General features: G+C 37.1%; 1 protein-coding gene and 1 long non-coding RNA gene across 8 annotated transcripts in view; one reads left to right on the top strand and one right to left on the bottom strand.

Moving 5' to 3' along the window:
* The window catches only part of LOC125964314 (uncharacterized), a 47307-nt gene extending 40036 nt beyond the window's left edge, over positions 1–7271 (top strand). The window contains exons 3-4 of one of the 2 annotated variants that reach the window (XR_007477226.1): positions 4901–4996; positions 7153–7271. This is a non-coding gene — a long non-coding RNA (uncharacterized LOC125964314). Of the gene's footprint in view, positions 1–4900; positions 5104–7152 lie in introns of those variants that run through there. The other variant, XR_007477227.1, reaches the window with a different exon arrangement.
* The window catches only part of LARP1B (La ribonucleoprotein 1B), a 135274-nt gene that overhangs the window by 75924 nt on the left and 41023 nt on the right, over positions 1–18327 (bottom strand). The window lies entirely within an intron of this gene.

The following is an 18327-nucleotide window of genomic DNA, read 5'->3' as shown; positions in this document are numbered from 1 at the left end:
TCCAAAAACAGCTGCAATGGGACTGAGCTGAACAGTTATATTAAAGGTCCAATAGCATTGGGAGATAATGACATATAGACCCAGTTGAGAATGGAGACCCCTTGTTAACCACTCATCAACACCCAGGGCATCCAGGTAAGATGCACTTTAAAAATTAGGCCAGGCTACAGAGTAAGGCCCACCTCCTACAGTAAGACCTACTCTAGATTCCCTAGCAAAGCCTAACACAAAACCTGATAAGATGTTGAGGAAACATAGGGTTTAGAGGCTAAGCTCTACCAAGTTAGAGAGGTTTTCCACAGATCTAACCTAACAAAGAATAAAACCAAGCCCACAGAATTCCAAGCTGTCAGGCCAAAAAAACAAAAAAATCAACATTCCTCAGAGGAAGATGACATAATCTATAATCTCTACAGTATAATACCTAAAATGTCTAGTAAAAAAACATTTCACATTTAGTATCTAAAATGTGAAAAGAAACAGGAAGATGTAACACACAGTCAAGAAAACAACAACAACAGTCAACAGAAACTGTCTTCCTGATGTCTCAAATGTTAGATTTTACAATAGGGACTTTAAAGCAACTATTACAGAGTTAAGTTTGATGAACTAAAGGAAAAGATGGTCTGAATGAGTGAACAGATAGGAAATCCCAGCCAAAAACGTAGACTACAAAAAAATTAAGTTATAGAACTGAAAACTTTGTACTTGGATGAGCTTAAGAATAGAATGGAGATGGCAGACAAAAGCTAGTGAAAATAAAGACAGATTTGTAGACATAATTTAATGTATAAAACAGAGGGAAAATAGCCTGCGAGCCACAACTACTGAGCCCACGTCATAACTACTGAAGCCTATGTGCCCTAGAGCCCGTGTGCCGCAACTGCTGAGCCACATGCTGCAACTACTGAAGCCCACACACCTAGAGCCCGTGCTCCTCAACAAGCGAAGCCACCGTGATGAGAAGCCTGTGCACCACAACGAACAGTAGCCCCCGCTTGCCGCAACTAGAGAAAGCTCGCGCACAGCAACAAAGACCCAATGCAGCAAAAATATAAAATTTAATAAATAAATAAATAAAAGACTATGTTTTTTCTTTTCACAATTTCCTTAAAAGACAACGGTTAGTTTAAAGCAAAATAATAACATTTTAAGATGGGCTTAGAATACATGTAAAAGAATACGACAACACTAGCACAAAGGTAGTGGAACTATATTTTTGTAATTATAAATTATATTTGTAAGCCAAGAAATATTAACTGTCAGATGAGAAAACTGTGAAATGATATAATAATCTAGAAAGATTTAGAAAAGTTAAGGAGGCATATTATTAGCACTAGAGTAATCACTAAAAAATAAAGTTTAAAGAAGCATAACTAAGAAGCCAAAAGGGAAACTAAAATGTAATAATATAAAACGTTTGATTAACTTAGAGGTCACAAAAGAAATTTAAAAGGGAATAAAAATATTATAACTAGTAAGACCCAATTATATGATGTCTACAAGAAACCCTCCTATAAAATAAAGGCACTAACTGGGGAATTCCCTGGCAGTCCAGTGGCTAGGACTTGGAGTTTTCACTGCCAGGGCCTTGGTTTGATCCCTGGTCGGGGAACTAAGATCCTGCCAGCCACACAGCACAGCAAATAAATAAATAAAAATAAAATAAATAAATATAAATAAAATAAAGGCACTAATAGGCTGAAAGTAAAAAGATTAAAGAAAGGTGGCAACTTTGGCTTCAACATCAGACATGGCATTACAAGAAATAATGATGAGGGACTTCCTTGGGGGTGCAGTGGTTAAGAATCTGCCAGCCAGTGCAGGGGACACGGGTTCGATCCCTGGTCCAGAAAGATCCCACATGCCACAGAGCACCTAAGCCTGCGCGCCACAACTACTGAGCCTGCGCTCTAGAGCCCATGAGCCACAACTACTGAAGCCCAGGTGCCTAGAGCCTGTGCTCCGCAACAGGAGAAGCCATTGCAATGAAAAGCCCACACACTGCAACGAAGAGTAGCCCCCGCTTGCCACAACTAAAGAAAGCCTGCACGCAACAAAGACCCAACGCAGCCAAAATTTAAAAAAAAAAAAATTAAAATAAATAATGATGAGTCAATATGGATCACTGTGCATATTTCACAATGATGAATCAATTCATCAAGAATACATAACTACATATGTATACTGCATCTCATAACAGATGCATATATATGCATCACATATACATGCATTTAACAATAGAGCTACAAAATTTATATAGCAAAAACTGACAGCTCTAAAGGAAGAAATAAACAAATTTCAACCACACTTGAAGATTTTAACAGCCCTCTCTCAGTAATTTATATGAGGAAAAAAAAGTCTAAGGATATATAAGATTTGAACAATGCTATCAGATAACAGTCTGGCCTAATTGACATTTACAGAATATTACGCCTAAAACCTACAGATTATAAATTATTTCCAAGTATACATAAAATCCTCCACCAAGATAGTGGAACTATCTTGCTTGCTTAGTCATTTTTTTCTCTGAGCACCAACCCCATTCTAAACTTACTTCCCTTAGAAAATACTTATGGGAATATTTTGAGGCTTAGAATGACATCAGTCTACCATCAGTGGGCCAAATCTGGCCCGTGGTCTGTTTTATTGTACAGCCCTCTAGCTAAAAACAGCTTTTACAATAAAGGGCTACATTAAAATAAAATAAAAAATACAAAAAACAACCACCATAAAACCAAACATGAAACAAAGAACATGCTACAGAGACCCTAAGTAGCCTGCAAAGCAGAAAATATTTACTATCCAGTCCTGTACAGAAGAGTTTGCCAAACTCTGAAATAAGTTCCTCCAAAGAGGATATATATTTGTTTATGCCAGGCGCCTGTGATTTTAATAGTCCAGAACTACTTTATATTCTTAGTTCTAGCTTTTTTCAGACTGAAGTATATTATGAATTTGAGCTGCAAATCCATAAATGTTTGACCGTTGAGTGGTTACTTCCCACCTGCCTCCATTCAGAACCAAGACCAAGAAATGTCCTCTGAGTAAATGTCCGCTTCTGAGCTCAGTTTCTTTTCTCTGGGATTGCATATTCAGTCAATCTATGGTACAAGCATAACTTTTTTTTGGTAATTTTTTCAATAATTTAATCTAGAATTTTTAGTTATTTTCCATAGGAGGGTTATCTGGGAACCTAGCCATTCATATACTCACAGAGAGAACACTTGAATCAAGCTCCTTCACTTGTATTCTGCTACTATAGAGGTTAACGTAACTGTGGAGAGAGCAGGAAAGGTAGAACATGAAAGGATGCTCAAAGAAGATGATGTCTAACCAAGTTTGAATCATGAATAGGAGTTTGTGTAGCAAAGATGATGGGGCAAGGGGCTTCCCTGGTGGCGCAGTGGTTGAGAGTCCGCCCGCCGATGCAGGAGACAAAGGTATGTGCCCCGGTCCGGGAAGATCCCACATGCCGCGGAGAGGCTAGGCCCATGAGCCATGGCCGCTGAGCCTGCGTGTCTGGAGCCTGTGTTCTGCAACGGGAGAGGCCACAACAGTGAGAGGCCCGCATACCGCAAAAAAAAAAAAAAAAAAAAAAAAAAGATGATGGGGCAAGAGGATTTCAAGGCTTTGGTGGAACATGCACAAAAGCTTAAAGATGAGAAGAGTATCTTTGGGAAACTCCAAGTACTTCAGTGTACAGAGAAAAAGAGCAGTGACATGAGGCTGGAAAAGTAGAAACATGGAGATATGGAAGAATTCATGAAATATGAGAGTAACACAAACAAGACTTACTAACTTGAGGCAAGAGGGATATACCCATGCCAATGTTCAGGGATCACAGACGCAATCACCAAGATAGGAATCATAAACCAACTGGGGAGTTCTGTTTACTGTGAGGAGGAAAAGGAGCTAAAGAAGGGGGTTTTGAATGGAGAAATAATAAATTCAGTTTGGGGTATGTTGATTTTTAAAGAACTCTAGACAAATATGATGAAATGTCCCAGGAGGCAGCTAGACACACTGCATCTGAAATTCAGGGTCAAAATCTAGTCTAGATATAAAGGAGTTGGGATTAAAACAACATACAGTGGTGAATAAAGTCCTGAGTAGAAAGAGTGCTTAGAGAGAGCAGTTAGAGTAAGAATATAGAGTCTTAAGTCATAAGCCTAGGAATCTCTGACAATTAAGGAACAAACAGACGATAAACGTAAATCTAACTGAAAAAGAATGGGTACAGAAGTAGAAGGGGGACGCACCTGGTGGTCCAGTGGCTAAGACTCTGTGCTCCCATTGCAGGGGGCCCTGGTTCTATCCCTGGTTATGGAACTAAATCCCACATGCTGCAACTAAAAAGATCACACGCGCTGCAAGTAAAAGATTCCACATGCCGCAACTAAGACCCATTGAAGCCAAATAAATAAATACTAAAAAAAAAAAAAAAAAGACAAAGTAGAAGGAAAAGTGAGAGAATGTGGTGTAATGGAAAAGCCAAAAAGTTTCAATAAGTTAACAGCTTTAAATACTCATGACCTAGTAAGATCTAGATAGGATCTTTTCCATCATTCCATATTTAGAAATAAATCAAGAATAATCTTGGTACTGTCCTCCATTTTCCTGCCTAATCTCTTTGGTCTAAAGCCTCCCTAGTAAAATTTCTACAGAAGAAATAGCCTGTAGTCTCCCACTGCTCACCAGGAATCTCTGATTTTTCTAAGAACCATTTTCTTCCATTCTACAAAAATGACTTAAGTTTGTCACTCTCGACCCTTTCACCAGCCCCATAACCCTGACTCATTTCACTGAGAAAGGTAAAATCATGAGGAGGAAATTACTCCTATTTCTACCACGAAATCTACAAACTCATCTACACTCATGTTCTATTTCTTCCCTCCAGGTAAAGAACCAAAGCCTCTCTTTGAAAGGCCAATACCTCTCTCTGTATCAACTGCTCTCAACTAGGGGTGATTTTGCCCACATAACTCTCTTCAAGGTATATTTTTTAAAATTGTCATGGGGGTGGGGTGCTTCTGACATCTAGTGGATAGAGGCCAGGGATGATGCTAACCATCCTTTGTTGCACAAGACAGCTTCCACGAAAAGAATTAGTATCTGGTTCAAGATGTCAATAGGGCCAAGGCTGACAAACCCTGATCCACAATGCTCTGAATCCTATCCAGTCTCACAGTCTCAAGAATTTAGCTCCATTTTCTACTCCCTTCTATATCTTCAACTTTCCCTCCAACATTCCCATAACCATGTAAAATGTTCCAGTACTTTCTAATCTTTAAAAATATATTAATAAACAAATACACACACACACACAAACTTTGACTCATATCCTTTCAGGTACTGCCACTTCTCCAATATATTATACCAAGCTTCAATATTCATATTATATTATTCAATATAATATTCAATATTCATATATATTTGAATGCATTACATTCATATTTCCACTTGTCATTTCTTCAAACTTTTACCCCAACTTCCTCTGTGATTAACTCAGCAAGTTTCTTCTTTCCTGTTTATGAAGCAGCTCATAACTAAATTCAATGGTCAATTATGGTAGTTATCTATTTATCTAGATTTTTTGGATTAATTATCTCCATCCACACACCCTACTCTCATCAACATCACCATTATGAATTACTTGGAAATTGCATATTCAATAGTCAGTCATGTCCACTACCGCATTCCCAGCTCCCAGCACAGTGTGGCACAGGCCAGGCACTCAAGCAGATGTTAATGAATGAATTCCTGGGAAAGAGTTAACTTACTATAAAGCTACCATAATTGAAGTATGTGTACTAAAATAAGGAACTGACTTGTACAAGGGGCTTTGGCTAGAATTTAAATAGTGAGGCAAAACCTGAAATTAGGTCTCCTAATTCACTTGTCTCTTCAGCAGGGAGAAGTCAAATCAAAATCATATCTAAAGGGAGAATGATGGGGCCTCATGCTGCCTGTGAAAGGAAAGCAATCTGAGGAAGTCTTTCAGAGTAAGGTATTAGGAGGAAGAATTAAAAGAGTTTTGCATTTTAAAATACACAACACAAAAGGACTAATTATGAAAATATCTGACACTGTGGCACCTGGGGAAGAAATCCACAGACTGTACTTTGATGTCACAATTTCTATGTAAAGCCTGAAGCTTCTGCATTGTCTTTAAACTCCTGGTCTCACCTCTATTTGCATCATTATTCCTGATCCCACATAACCATATGGCCTTTGTTCCTTCTCACACATGCCCAGTCTTTTACAGTTTTCAAAGGTCTTTAAAACTCAGTGAGGTAGAGAAGACAAGAATGATCCCCATCTGAGGTTTAGAGAAGTTAGTTTTTGGTCCAGAATTGCACTCAGTGGAACTTGCACACAAGTTGACTCCTGGTCAGGAACAGTCCCCAGCTTTGCCAGAGAGGTTCTCAAGTTGGTGTTCTTCTCTGTGAGAAGAGGAACAGCTCAAGTGGTGGTGGTGACTCTCAGCTTGCCAAGTCAGTATGGTGTCATGTCTCTGTCTGCCAGGTGAGGATGTGGCATCTCCTGGTGAATTTGTACACCATTTCCAGCTACATACCAAAGACTTCACCACAACTGAAGTTCCTCTCACCATCTGCAACAAACACAAAGGCCTGCCTGCATTTGTAAGGGAAATGCAGCAGGAGACATCAAAGAAGTCAGCAAAGTCAAAGTGAATAACAGCCATCAGGTCTCCCAAGGCTTGAGGACTCCACAAATTCAGAATAGGTCAAGGCAGAAGAGAGCCCACCTCCAGTCTACCCTCTCAGCAATGAGCCTGCTGATGGTCTCAATCATCCAGCAGCTGAGTATGTTCTGTCATACAATATAAAGCCAGGAAAGCCAAGGAGAACTCAGGGAATCGACGTTTAGACCACCAGTGATAACTTCACATAATACTCTAAGAAGTACTAGACAAAGCTGACATACTGCAAAATAGCAAATGCAATGAGCCTAAAGATGAGATTAACTGACTGACCAGTGTGATTCAAAAGCTTCCAATTTGAAGGTTCTTCCTGAAATGCTAGAAACAAAGGCATGAGTATATTTAGGTTTCCACACAATCAACTCGGACAGAGGGTACAATGAGTGAAGAACTGGTTGTGATGTTTTTACTCCTTTGTTCTGCAGGTTCAAACTAAAGATTTCTCATTAGGGAGAGGCATCATGACAGACAGTAGACTGGACAATTCTTGAGGCTCACAAGCCCAGAAGCGAGCCAGCAATGAGTGACAAGATGCTGAGGCCCAGCAGCACATCTCTTGGATGGAAGTCCTATCTGTATGTCCCCTGTTAATAAAGCCTTCAACAATGTACAGCTTTGCAACACCACCCCAAGCAGACCACTGGACAAGAAGACAAATAGCTGTATACAAAAACCAAAAACAGGTTCAACCTTACACCTGAAAATAACACAATACTGTGAATCAACTATACTTCAAGAAAAAAACATTTTTAAGTATTTTAAAAAAAAAAAAAAGTTCACCCTAACCTTTATTTTAGCCCAAAAACAGCCCTGCTGCTCCAAGAAGTAACTCATCTTTGGCTTACCTCTTCTTGTCCCACACATTCCCATTCATGCTAGCCTGTTCTTAGTACTGTCATGAAATATGCCACATAGGAAAACGTATTAAACATACCTGTGCAACTTGTTTAGAAAACTAATATGTAAAATAAATAAATTTAAATGAAAATTTAAAAAAAAGAAAATATGCAAAAACTACTAGAAACACAACACTGTTAGTATATTGAAACCCTGTGTATTCTACTCCCTTCCCACAAAAACAATCCAAATCCTGACTTACGTGATAATTATTCCTGCCTTTTTCTTTACAGTATTACCTTCTATGTATGTTTGTACACATTTCAAAAATACATAGATCCTTTCATGGTTGTTTTATACTATTAGAAAATGAAATCTCATTCATATTTTCATGAATTTCTCATTCATGTTCTCTTCAGGTATTAGTATCAAGGTTATGCTCTTCTCATAAAATGAGTCAAGTATTCCCTTTTTTACCTCAGTCAATTCAACAAATATTTGAATACTTATTAGCTCTATTCACTGCAAACTTTTTCATGGCTGGAATTATTCCAATTTTAGAAGAACTTGCTAATAAAATTAAGTTAAATCTTGGAGTCTGAAGATTATTTAAAATGATCTATAGCAACTTACTTTCTTTTCCAGTCAGTTTTGGTAACATATATTTTTCTAGAAATTTTTCCTTATCTAAATGTTCAAATCATTGGTCTGAAATACCTATTAAAAGTTCTCCATAATCAGTAATTACATCCTTATATTCACTGCAGCTAAAGTATTTAAATTTCCCTCTATTTTGTCTTCCTAAGTATAATCTTGGCCTTTTCAAAGAATTAAGTGCTGGTATGATTAATCCTCTGTTAGATCTAATTAATTAAATTATTTCTTTCCATATACTTTTTCTTTTTTTTTTTTTTTTTTTTTGGTGGTACGCGGGCCTCTCACTGTTGTGGCCACTCCCGTTGCGGAGAACAGGCTCTGGACGCGCAGGCTCAGCGGCCATGGCTCACGGGCCCAGCTGCTCTGCAGCATATGGGATCTTCCCGGACCGGGGCACGAACCCGTGTCCCCTGCATCAGCAGGCGGACTCTCAACCACTGCGCCACCAGGGAGCCCTCTTTCCATATACTTTTATGAAAATTTATTTTGCTAATTCTTCTTCTAACATCTTGAGAACTTTCTAACTTCTAGCTTCATAAAAGCTACAGTAGATTCTATTATTGCTCAGAGCCCAGATTTCCTAAATTAAAGGATTACATACATCTACCCATTGTAATTACCTTTCATCTCCTTGGAGCATAAACAACTCTGGCCCATATACAACACTTACCCATGTCATCTGCTTTAGCCAACGGAATGTGAGCAAATATACATAAAACACACCTAAGCAGCAATTTTGAAAACAATTATATACTTTAGCTCATCCTCTTGTTCACCCCATCTGCTATATGAATGAATAAGCAAGTACTGTACACAGGCTGCTTTTTCAGTATGAATACCAACCAAACACACACACACACACACACAGAGTTGCAGCAGCCAACCCAATCACTGCCAAGCGGTGTGAGAAATTTTTTACTTTAAGCCTTTGAGACTGGGGGGGGGAGGATTTTTATACAGCAAAGATAATAGTGGTGATTGGTTTATTAATTTCAAGAATTTTACCTAATATTTGCATTTAAGCCTATCTCTCTAGGTGCACCTTTAAAATTCAACTAACATTCCACTTAGATTTTCTAATTTCCACTATGATTTTTTCTTTGGTGAGTTATTTAAAATATATCTTTGTTCCAAAACACACAGGGTATTATTTCCATTGTTAAACACTAAATTAATTCCACTATTAGTGTGTTTTATGTATTATCAATGCTTAAAAATTTGCTTTATAAAATAGGTCAAAGTAGTATACGTATCTTCAAAAAGAACATGTACTCTGCAGTTGCTAGGTACAGAGTTGTTTCTCAAATTATTCTCATTTTTTTAATTATTTGATCACTCCTTATTTAGTTGGGGGTAAATTACATCACTATGACTGGATTTGTTCTATCAACTTTTACTTCACATATTCGAATATTTTGTATTAAATACATCAAATATTAAATTATACTTTCTGATGAATTTCTTCACTTTTAATCATTACAAAAGGACACTCTTTAGCACTAGTAATGCTTTTTGTCTTCAAGTCTACTTTGTAAGCCTATTCTGTCTGATATAAATATATGTACTACAGCTTTTTTCCTTTACTTTTTACTTATTTGGTAAATGGCTGGGTTTCTTTTATAATTTTTACTTTTAATTGGGATAAAAAAGCAAATAACAAATCACCATCTTAACCATCTTTAAGTGTATAGTTCTGTAGTGTTAAGTATACTCACATTGTTGTGCAACAGATACCCAAGTTTTTTTATTAAACAAAACTGAAACTCTATCCAATTAAAACAACTCCCCATTTCCCCCCACCCCATAAACACCACTCTGTTTCCATGAATTTTAAAACTTTCGTACTTCATATAAATGGAATCATACACTATGTCTTTGGGACTTATTTCATTTAGTATGTCCTGAAAGACTATCAGTGATGTATGTAGCATGTGACAGATTCCCATTCTTCTGAAAGCTGAATAATATTCCATCGCCCATAAACACCACCATTTTGTTTATCCATTCATCTGATAATGGACATTTGTGTTGTTTTCACTTTTCAGCTATTGTGAATACTGCTGCTATAAACATGCAAATATCTCTTTAGTTTTCTAACTGCCATACTGTTTCCCATAGCAGCTATACTATTTTATGTTTCCAACACCAATGTAAGGTTTCAATTTCTCCACATCCTCTCCAACAAATGTTATTTTCTGTGTTTTGCTTTTTATTTTGAAAGTAGCCATCCTAATGAGTTGATAACTCATTTGATTTTGATTTGCATTTCTCCAATAACTAATGATGTTGAGCATAATTTCATCTGCTTATTGGCCATTTGTATATCATCTTTGGAAAAATGTCTATTCGAGTCCTTTGTCCATTTTCTAAATTGAGTTATTTTGTTGAGTTGTTGGGTTTCTTTATATATTCAAGAATATTAACACCTTATCAGTTATGATAAGCAAATATTTTGTCCTATTTTGCAGGCTGTCTGTTCACCCTGTTTTGTGTCTGTTAATACACGTAAGCTTTTGATTTTCATGAATTCCAACTTGTCTATTTTTTTTAACATGTGCTTTTGGTGTTATATCCAAGAAATCACTGCCGAATCAAATGTCATGAGGCTTCACTTCTATGTTTTCTTCTAAGGGTTTTGGGTTTTAGGTTGAAGTCTTTAATCTGTTATTAAAATTTTTATGCATATGGTGTTAAAGTAAGGGTCCATCTCCATTTTTTCGCATGTGAATACGCAGTTTCCCCAACACCATTTGTTGAAGAAGTTGTCCTTTCCCCACTGAGTGGTCTTGGCATTCAAGTTCTGGGCTCTATAGTTCCATTTGTCTATGTCTATCTTTATGCCAGCAACACAGTTTTAATTACAGTAGTTTTGCAATATGTTTTGAAATCAGCAGCGTGAGATTTCCAAATTTATTTCTTCTTTTTAAAGATTGTTTTTGGTTCTTCAGGGTCCCATAAGATTCCATATAAATTTCATTATCCGTTATCCTATTTCTGCAAAAAATGCCATTGGGACTTTGATAGGGATTGCACTGAATCTGTAGATCACTTTGGGTAGTACTGACTTCCAATCCATGTACACAGGATGTCTTTCCTTTTACTTGTTTAAAAATCATTTTATTAAGATATAATTCACTTGTGGTACAATCTACCCCAGTGTACAATTATTTTTAGTTTACACATGCAATCATCATCACAATCAATATTACAACATTTTCATCACTCCAAAAAGAAGCCCAGTACCCACTAGCAGTCACTATTTTCTCCACCTATCCCAAACCCCACCTTAGATAGCCACCAATCTAATTTCTCTCTGTTCTGGACATTTCAGATAAACAGAATCGTATAATATGTGGTACTTTGTGACTGGCTTCTTTTACTTAGCATGATGTTTTCATATAGCATGTATCAGTAAATTCACTTTTTTCTATTGCCAAATAATATTCCATTGTATGGCTATACCACCTTTTATTTATCCATTCACCAACTGACAAACGTTTTAGTTCTTTCCACTTTCATAATGCTGCAAGGAAGACTTGTGTACAAGTTTTTGCGTGGACATATGTTGTCATTTCTCTCATGTATATAACTAGCAGTGGCATTCCTGGGTCATATAATAACTCTGTTTAACATTTTGAGAACTGCCAAATTGCTTACCAGTAGTCCATGAGGATTCATATTTCCCCCATCATCACCAGCAATTGTGAGTATATGTATTTTATTGTGGTCATCCTAGTAGGTATGGGTGGCATCTCATTGTGATCATGATTTTTCACTTCACTTCCCTGATGGCTAATGATGTCAACCAAGTTTCCATGGGCTTATTGGCCATTTGTATATCTTCTTTGGAGAAATATCTATTCATTTTCTTTGCTCATTTTATAACTGGGTTATTTGTCCTTTTTATTATTGAGCTGTAAGAGTTTTTTTACATATTAAAAATGCAACTCCTTTATTAAATATGATTTGCAAATATTTTCTCCTAACCTGTTTTTTTCAGTACACTATGTTTTAGAACAGTTTTACCTTCACAGCAAAATTATATGAAACTAGAGTTCTCATATACCCTATAACCTCCCCCCAACACAGCCTGCCCACTATCAACAACCTGTACCAAGCATTACATTTGTTACAATCAGTGAACCTACAATGACACATCACCAAAAGTCCATAATTTACATAGGTTTCACTCAGTGTTGTACTTCCCATGGGTTTTGATATATGGATGGATATAAATGATGGATAATGACATATCCATCATTATAATATTATCATACCAAAAAAATCTCACTGCCCTAAAAATCGTCTGTTCTGCCTATTCATCCCTACCTCCCCCCAACCCCTAGAAACCACTAGTTTTATTATCTCCATCATTTTCCTTTTCCAGAACACTGACTAGTTGGAATCACCCAGTATGTAGCCTTTTCAGATTGGACCTTTTCACTTAGTAACATGCATTTAAGGTTCCTGCATGTCTTTTCATGGTCTGATAACTCGTTTCTTTTTACCACTAAATAATATTTCATTGTCAGGATATACCACAGTTTATTTATCCATCTGCCTACTGGAGGATGTCCTGGTTGCTTCCAAGTTTTGGCAATTATGAATAAAGCTGCTTTAAACATCCACGTGCAGGTTTTTGTGTGGACAAAAGATTGTCCACACAATCTAGATTGTATGGTAAGAGTATGTTTAGTTTTGTAAGAAACTTCCAAACTGTCTTCCAAAGTAGCTGTACCATTTTGCATTCCTACCTCCAATGAATGAGGGTTACTCCACATTCTCAGAAGCATTTATTAGTGTTGTCAGTGTTCTAGATGTTGGCCATTCTAATAGGTGTGTAGTAGAATCTCACTGTTGTCTTACTCTGCAATTCCCTGATGATATATGGACGTGGAGTATCTTTTCGTATTCTTATTTGCCATTTGTATATCTTCTTTGGTGAGATGTCTGTTCAGATCTTTGGTCCATTTTTTATTCAGGTTGTTTTCATATTGTTGATTTTAAGAGTTCTTTGTATATCCTGGATTATAGTCCTTTATCAGATGTGTGTTTTACTAATATTTTCTACCATTCCATAGCTTGGCTTCTCATTCTTGACAGTGCCATTCACATAGCAAAAGTTTTTCATTTTAATGAAATCCAACTTATTAAAAGTCATTGCTCAACCCAAGATCATCTAGATTTTATTTTATATTACTTTCTAGGAGTTTTATAGTTTTGTGTTTCACATTTCAGCCTGTGATCCATTTTGAGTTAATTTTTGTGAAGGGAGTAAGGTCTGTGCCTAGATTCATTTTTTTCATGTGGATGTCCAGTTGTTCCATCACAATTTGTTGAAAAGACTATATGTTCTCCATTTTATTGCCTTTGCTCCTCTGCCAAAGATCAGTTTATTTTTAGAGGTCATTTCTGGGTTCTCTATTCTGTTCCATTGATCTATTTGTCTGTTATTTCACCAATATCACACTGTCTTGATCATCATAGCATTATAGTAACTCTTGATGTTGGATATTATTAGTCCTCTGACTTATCTTCTCCTTCAATATTGTATGGGCTATTCTGGGTCTTTTTGTTTGTTTTTGGTACGCAGGCCTCTCACCGCTGCAGCCTCTCCCGTTGTGGAGCATAGGCTCCGGACACGCAGGCCCAGCGGCCATGGCTCACGGGCCCAGCCGCTCCGCGGCACGTGGGATCCTCCCGGACCAGGGCACAAACCCGCGCCCCCTGCATCGGCAGGCAGCTTCCCAACCACTGCACCACCAGGGAAGCCCCTATTCTGGGTCTTTTGCCTCTCCATAAAATTTTAGAATCAGTTGGTCAATATCCACAAAATAAATTCCTAGAATCTTGATTGGGATTGCACTGGATCAATTTAGGAAAACTGACAATATTGAGTCTCTCTTCCTGTGTATGAATACAGAATCTCTCTCATTTATTTAGTTCTTTGATTTCTTTCATCAAAGTTATGGTATTCCTCACATAGACCTTGTACATATTTTCTTAGATTTATACTTCAGTTATTTCATTTTGGGGGATGCTAATGTAAGTGGTTTTTTTGGGGGGAGGTCCATCTTCTGGTGTCCTTTGAAGTACAAAATTTTAAATTTTTTGATAATATCAAAATTATTTTTTCCTCCTGTTGCTTGTGCTATTGGTGTCATATAAGAAACCACTGTCAAATACAAAGTAAAAGATTTTCTTCTATGTTTTCCTCCAAGAGTTTTGCAGTTTTTGCTCTTATATTCATGTGTTTAATTTATTTTGAATTAATTTTTGTGCACGGTGAGTTAGGGTGGTGTCTAATTTATTCTTCTGTATGTGGATATCTACTTGTCCCAAGACCATTTGTTGAAAAGACTATTCTTTCCCTACTGAATGGCTTTTTAGGCACCTTTGCTGGAAGCTGGTTGACCACAGACACATAGGTGTATTTCCCAACTCTCAATTATCTTCCATTGATCTGTATGTCTATCCTTATACTAGTATCAACATTGCCTTAACATAAGGACTGTGTATGAATCCTTCAACTTTGTTCTCTTTCAAGATTGTTTTGACTATTCTGGGTCCCTTGAATTTACATATGAATTTCAGATCAGCTTGTCAATTTCTGCAAAGAAGCCAGTTAGGATACTGATAGGGACTACACTTTGTAGATTGATTTTGGATTATTACTATTTTATGTTATGTATTTTTTCAGTCTTTTAATTTCAATCTTTTGGCTTTCTTATCTTTTTGATGTGTCACATGTAAATAACATAACTGGTTGTATTTGCATACATTCTGATAATATTCATTTTTGCTACTTAAATATTTGGGTTTCAATTTACTACCTCATTTTTGTGCTGGAAGATTCCTTCCCCTTTATTCTTGTCTTATTCCACATTTTCCCTTTCTCCTAGTTTCAAGATTATTCCTTCTAATCTTATTTTTATTTATTTTTATTTTTTATTTTATTTTTTTTGCATACGCGGGCCTCTCACTGTTGTGGCCTCTCCCATTGCGGAGCACAGGCTCAGCGGCCATGGCTAATGGGCCCAGCCCCTCCACGGCATGTGGGATCTTCCTGGACCGGGGCACGCACCCGTGTCCCCTGCATCGGCAGGCAGACTCTCAACCACTGTGCCACCAGGGAAGCCCCTAATCTTATTTTTAAATGGGTGCCATTCAAACGGCAAAATGAAAACTTTTAAAACTAATCAATTATCTTCTTTCCAAACACAAAAGTACCTTTAAATACGATTCATTCATTGCTCTCTCCCAGTCTGTGTTAATGTTATATTAGATCTGTGAGACACAGTTATTGTTTTATACAGTTAATATTTATTCAGATTTATTCACATATTTATCACTTGCTTTGCTCTATACTCCTTTCTGTAGTTCTGGCACCTGGAATCACTTTTATTCCAATTTTGGAAATTCCTTTGACGAACTGCAATTCCTCTCATTATATGTCACTCTCTTACTTGAAAGGTACTTTTGCAAGGCACACAATTATAGGTTGGTAGTTATTTTCCCGTGTTATATTAACACCATTGTTCCATTGTCTGTTGCATTCAAATGTTACTGGTGAGATGTCAGCTATCAGCTGTCCAGTCACTCTTCTTTCTTTGAAAGTAACCGCCTTTCTTCCCTGGCTGCTCTACTCTGGTACCTCTCTGCAGTTCAGAAAAAGTCCTAGGTATTACCTATTAAAATACTGACTCTGTCCCATTTTCTCTCTTTTCCTTCTGGAACTCTGAATAAATATATATCTTAGACCATGTTTATCACTCTATATTCCACTTGCTTTTTACTTCTCTCAAAAATAAAAAGATTTATAATAAAATCCACTAGATGTTAAATTATACAACTTGATTTGAAATACACCAAATAATATCAAAGACTGTCTACAATACCATTCTATACCTTCTTTCATATATTCTATCTCTTTATCTCTCTATGCTGATTTTTGAATAGCTTCTTGTAAACTGTCTTCCAATTCACTGATTCTTTAATTGTATCTAATCTGCTGTTAATCCCTTCAATTAACTGAGTTCTTAATTTCAGCCTTAACTGTTTTTATTCCAGAAGTTCTAGAAAGGTTATTCTTTAGAATTTATTTTTCCCTGCAGATATTTTTCTTTAAACACAGTAAGCAAAGTTACTCTACACTATGTTTAATAATCCTACTATCTAAAATTTTTCAGGGTATGGTCTTACTGTCTGTTACTTTTGCTCATTCTCACATGCAGTACCTTATTTCCTTGTTTGCTTATTAACTTTGTGAGCTGCTCACTTTTTTTTTAAATTAATTAATTTATTTATTTACTTTTGGCTGCATTGGGTCTTTGTTGCTGTGCTTGTGCTTTCTCTAGCTGCAGCGAGCAGGGGCTACTCTTCGTTGCAGTGTGTGGGCTTCTTATTGTGGTGGCTTCTCTTGTTGTGGAGCACAGGCTCTAGGCACACAGGCGTCAGTAGTTGTGGCACGTGGGCTCAGTTGCTGTGGCTCGCAGGCTCTAGAGCGCAGGCTCAGTAGTTGTGGTTCACGGGTTTAGTTGCTCCGTGGCATGTGGGATCTTCCCGGACCAGGGCTCAAACCCGTGTCCCCTGCACTGGCAGGAGGTTTCTTAACCAGGGAAGCCCAAGCTGCTCACTTTCATTACAAAATAATTTGAGTAAATTCTTTGAGGTCTAGGATAAAGGTGAATGTCTTCACAAAAAAGTCAGATTTGCTTCTGCTAATTTCTGGGAAATAAACAGGCCACAATCACTTTAAATTTATGACTAGTAGTTACTCTAGTCACCCATATAGTGTGAATTTGGGTTGCATGATTATAACTTCTAAGCCAATTTTTTTCTCCTTATTCTGCTTAGCACAACTAAGGAAATACGCTTTGTGGTCCCATAGAGGCGAAGATGAGAAAGCAGTTAAGTTCTCTTTCCCTAGGGTATTCTCCTTAGGTACCAATTCAATGGGAAAAGGACTCCTGTTGGAATCCCTGACTTTGACTGGGCCATGGGTTTGTCTTTTACCCCTATATTTTGAGTGGCTTTTGCAAAGCTGAACTTCTCAAACTACCCAAATTCCAAAATCGTCTCCCAGGCAAAACTGGTTTCAACAGTCTACTTCTCTATGGTTTTATTCTGATAATAACTTACCTTGTAGTTCTTCAAGGATTTTAAGTAGATATTTTCTCATTTATTAAAAGGCCATTTTAGTTGTCTTCAGTAATAAGGACATGTCAGAAACAGAAGGCCTACACCTACTCTTTGGTACAGTTCAACACAGCTTCTGGATTCAGCAAAACTTCCTTTACAAAGTCAGAAATGATCAACAAACAACCCTACCAATTTGGCATTCTTTTCATTTATACCTACACTCAATCTGTCCGGCTTCTGACACATCTGATTATTCTTTCCTCTTGAAGACAGTGTTTGGCTTCCACACCAGTTTCCTACACAACTCCTAAATGATCACTCCTCAGGGCTCAGACCTGGGTCTTATAAATTCTACATTTCCTCTGCTACCAATTTATCTTAAATTACCAACATACATCTCCTGGACTACTTTAATAGCCTCCCAACTGGATTTCTTCTGCCACTCTTGTCCCCATCTAATCCGTTCTCTGCCATAGTAACTAGTGATATTTTAAAAATAAAAATTAGATCACATCCTGTTGGCCTGTATAAAATTCTTCAAGGTACTGCTTCTGAACTTTAGGTAAGTTCCAAACTATTTAACATGGCCCACATGTTACCTTCTAAGATCAGATGCATGTCTATATATCTATAACTGTTCTCTTACATAAATACTATCAACAGACCTTTTTTCAGTTCCTCACATATACCAAATTCTTTCCCATCTCAGATCCTTACACCTGCTAGTCCCTTTTCCTAAAATATGGTTTATCTGTTATTTGCATGGTTCATTCTTACTCATAGTTCCTATCTCACTATAACTGTGACTTTCTCACAGGCATTCCCTTATAGCCTAATCCAATAGCATCTTGTTCTTTTCACACTTATCATAATTTGTGATCAAGTACTTATTGCAGCTTATTTTAATGTCTATCACCCCAATTATTTGTAAGAACCAGGCATGTAGAGATCCTACTGTTATCTTC

This window comes from Orcinus orca, chromosome 4 (assembly GCF_937001465.1).
Source record: "Orcinus orca chromosome 4, mOrcOrc1.1, whole genome shotgun sequence".
NCBI classification, from domain to species: domain Eukaryota; kingdom Metazoa; phylum Chordata; class Mammalia; order Artiodactyla; family Delphinidae; genus Orcinus; species Orcinus orca.
This window is presented reverse-complemented; position numbering and strand designations above follow the sequence as displayed.